The following is a 4,472-nucleotide window of genomic DNA, read 5'->3' as shown; positions in this document are numbered from 1 at the left end:
TGGATATCTAGATCTATTCGACTATGAGTCATATGCAACTTGCGAGCCTTACCTTCGTGGAAAACTAACCAACACTCCTTTTAGTGGAACTAGAGAGAGGGCCACTAAGCTGTTGGAACTCATATATGGTGATGTATATGGAACAATATCAACCCATACCATAGGTGGTTACTCCTACTTTATTACTTTTACTGATGATTTCTTAAGGCATGGACATGCGTACTTGATGAAGTATAAGTCTGAGGCCTTTGAGAAATTCATAAAGTATAAGAATGAAGTGGAGAACCAGACTGGAAAGAGTTTCAAAACTCTTTGATCTGATCGACGAGGTGAGTACTTGAGTACAAAGTTCACCCAATTCCTTAAGGACCATGAGATTTTATCCCAATGGATACTTCCTTATACACCTTAGCTCAATGGTGTATCTGAAAGGAGGAATCATGCATTATTAGACATAGTGCGATCTATGATAAGCTTCGCTGATCTACCCATCTCATTCTAGGGATACGCCCTAGAGATCGTAATTTACCTTCTGAATAGAGTTCCAACTAAGGCGATAGTGTCTACACCATACGAGATATGAAAAGGAAATAAGCTCGATCATAATTTTGTTAAGATTTGGGGCTGCCCTGCCCACATTAAAAGACATAATCCTAATAAATTGGAATCCAAGACAGAGTAGTGCAAGTCAGTGTTCCTTAAGAAGGAGCAATATTCTTGGCCGAGACAGTAGGAGCGTGATAGAGTTGAGCGCGGTTGGAGAACCTAGCTCAAGCACCACTCTACTGCCCGAGTTTGCTCAGGTACCTAGCATACAAGTTTCGACTTTACGTAGGTTCAACAGAGTCTCCCATCCTCCTGAGAGATATGTGGGACATATTAGAGGAGAGAATGTTGAGGATATTGATCATTAGACCTACGAGGAGGCTATTATGAGTATAGACTCTGGGAAGTGCCAAAAAGCTATGAATTCTGAGATAGATTCCATGTACTCCAACAAGGTTTAGAACCTAGTTGACGCACCCAAGGGTATTGTACCCATCGATTTCATCATATTCAACACCTTGCCATTGACGATACCTCTTAGCCACTAGCCTTGCTTTATAGGTCTCTATATTTCTATCTACTCTAATATTTCTTAACGATCCATTTGCAACAAATGGGTAAAATACCCTCAAGTGCATCAACTAGGTTTCTAACCTTGTTGAAGTACATAGAATCTATATAAGAATTCATGGCTTATTACTACTTCCCGGAGTCTATACTCGTAATAGCCTCCTCATAGGTATAAGGATCAATATCCTAAATATCCTCTCATCTAATATATCTCACATATCTCTCAGGAGGATAAGATACTTTGCCGGACCTACATAAAGTCGGAACTTGTGTGCTAGGTAGCTGAATAGACTCAAGCTATGGAGTGGTGCGTGAGCTAGGTTATCTAACCTCGCTCAACTCTATCATGCTCCCATTGTCTCCGCTGAGAATGTGTTCCTTCTCAAGGAACATCGCTCTCTTGGCTTTATAGGTTTCGTCATATTCAATATCTTACCTTTGACGATACCCCTTAGCTACTAGCCTTGCTTTATAGGTCTCTATCTTTCCATCTATTTCGATCTTTTTCTTGAAGATCCATTTGCAATCGATGGGTATAATACCCTTGGGTGCATCAACTAGATTCCAAACCTTGTTGAAATATATGGAATCCATATCAGAATTTATGGATTATTGCTACTTTCCAAGTCTATACTCGTAATAGCCTCCTCATAGGTCTAAGGATTAATATCCTCAACATCCTCTCATCTAATATATCCCATATATCTCTCAAGGGGATGGGATACTCTGCCAGACATACGTAAAGTCGAAACATATGTGCTAAGTACCTGAATAGACTCGAGCTATGGAGTGGTGCTTAAGCTAGGTTATCTAACCTCATTCAACTCTATCATGCTCCTACTATCTCTGTCAAAAATGTGTTCCTTCTCAAGGAATATCGCTCTCTTGGCTATAAAGATCTTTTGGTCCTCGGGATGATAGAAATAATACCAACAAGTTTCCTTGGGGTATCCCACGAAGTTGCACTGCTCCATCCTCAATTCCAACTCATCAGGGTTGTATCTTTTAATATGGGCAAAGCAACCCCAAATCTTAAAAACCTTAAGATCAAGCTTCTTTCCTTTCCATATCTCATATGATGTAGACACTACTGACTTAATTGAAACTCTATTCAGAAGGTAAGCTACTGTCTCTAGGGCGTATCCCCTGAATGAGATGGGTAGGTCAACGAATCTCATTATGGACTGCACAATGTCTAATAGTGTACGATTTCACCTTTCAAATATACCATTGAGCTGGGGTGTATAAGGAGGTGTGCATTGGGATAGGATCTCATGGTCCTTAAGGAACTGGGTGAACTCTATATAATCAAATACTCACCTCCTTGACTTGATCGAAGAGTCTTGATACTACTGTTGAGAAATCTGAGGTGACATCACATGCGCAATAGAAGAACAGAAAAACAAAATATCATAATTCCCACAGAAAAGAAGGTTTCAATGTTGTGTAAAAGTTGGTGCGCAAAAACCCATGAAACCGAAAAACTACGCATAAGAGATTTACCTAGGGAGATCGTATATCCCTAAAAATCTATAAATTTGTAGGAGAGGATGAAGAAGGTCAATTATCCTCCTCTCTAGTGGTGATCCACATGGTAGGGGCTACCAAGATGTTCCTCAAATCGTTGCCCAAAATTCTTCCTTGCACGCACCATGCAATCAAGAAGTGGCTGCCCCTTGTTGCTGTCCACACACCCTAGATAGGGGCTATGATACAAGGAGGAGAGGGAGAGAGGAGAATAGGAGGAGGCAGCCAAAAAGAACCTCTAGCCTATGGGTCTTTGGTTTCCTCCTATTTACAAAGGCCCCTATCAACTTAACCCTAATGGATCTTGTCATATTGGGTACTAGATCTCTATCCAACTACCTAAGCCTTTTAGATTAGTGGGTCTCTACCCAATAATCTCTTATTGATACTTATTGGATCTCATCGATAGGATCCAATAATTCAAGGGCTTATTGGATATCTAATAAGATAGGGGCTCTAACGGATATCTCATATCTAAACCTCTACTCGTCGCAACACCTGTCATATATGTGTGACTCTCTAGGCCCAATATCAAGCTGGCCATGAGTCATAACTATCAAAACTCCTTCTGACTCAGTGAATTATTATCTCCATAATAATTCACATGACTCATCGTTTACAGATGTATTAGGCCGCTACGCCGTAGTCCCTAGACGATACAGGGGAATCCAATCTTTTAGACCTATTTGTCCTTAGTTATCATATATCTATAGTCCCTCATCCATCTAATATCCCAGAGATCATATACCGGGGCCCATATAGTTTCTACTCGAGTCTCGCTCTAATCGGATTCTCCCAAAGAACTCTTTTTCTCTCAATCCAAATGACCCTAGCTAGGAATTTGTTTGAGCAAGAACACATGGGATATTCCTCTTATGACACCGAGAGCAGATGATCCTCTATCGACACTCAATAGCCCTCGTAAGATTAGCTACCACTCCCAATGACTGGTTGTATTAGATTTGGAACCTCCATACATATAAGTCTAGCATTAAAGAGTTGAGTACTCATACAAAATATTCTTGGTATCTCAAGTCTAAGGACCAGATACACCATTGGGATGACGGAATCGCTATCTGACAAAAAGGCATCATTAACCATCCAACATTCCGTGAGTCGATCAATTAGTGAACTCATTTTCCAATAAGCACCTGCACTGTATCACTAGTGTTCCCACACGAGCAGCTATGAGACTAGCTGCATCCATCATATGGACGAGTATACAATACACCAGTCTGTCCGATTATCTTGATGTCCCTCTCGACTAACCTATGACTGGGATTATTTAGGATCTGTGTTTAAATGCATCAGTCTCATTATCGTGATCTCATCACGATCTGATTCATATTATACAGATCCATGAACATCACAATATATTCATGCAATAGGCAATATAAAATGATAAAATACTAAATAATAATAATAAGTAAAAAGATTGTGTGTCAAGTCACACATGCCATCACTCACATGATTGGCTTGTAGGACACCTAAAACTAGCAATCTCCCACTTGACCTAAAGCCTTTCTAGTTCTCGAAGCCCGGATCATCTTGATACTTGTGTTGAATCTTGGATTTTGATAATAAAATCAATTGGTAAATTGTTCAATCCAATCTATATGTTGAGAAAAGTGTGTAGGATTAACTATGATAGCTATCAAGGCATAAAGCAAAACGAAGTGTTGGAGTTAAGATTGAGAATTCATTGGGAGTTCGAGAGTTCATCAAGAGTCCGGAGGTTGGTCAGAAGTGCCATCGGAATTGGCTGAGAAGTATCGGAGCTTACCAAAGAAGCTTATCAGAACTCACCAAGAAGATCATCGTAAAGTCCA

This window comes from Musa acuminata, chromosome BXJ3-2, assembly GCF_036884655.1.
Source record: "Musa acuminata AAA Group cultivar baxijiao chromosome BXJ3-2, Cavendish_Baxijiao_AAA, whole genome shotgun sequence".
Lineage (NCBI taxonomy): Eukaryota > Viridiplantae > Streptophyta > Magnoliopsida > Zingiberales > Musaceae > Musa > Musa acuminata.
The sequence above is the reverse complement of the archived record's forward strand: the minus strand, read 5'-3'. Positions refer to the sequence as shown.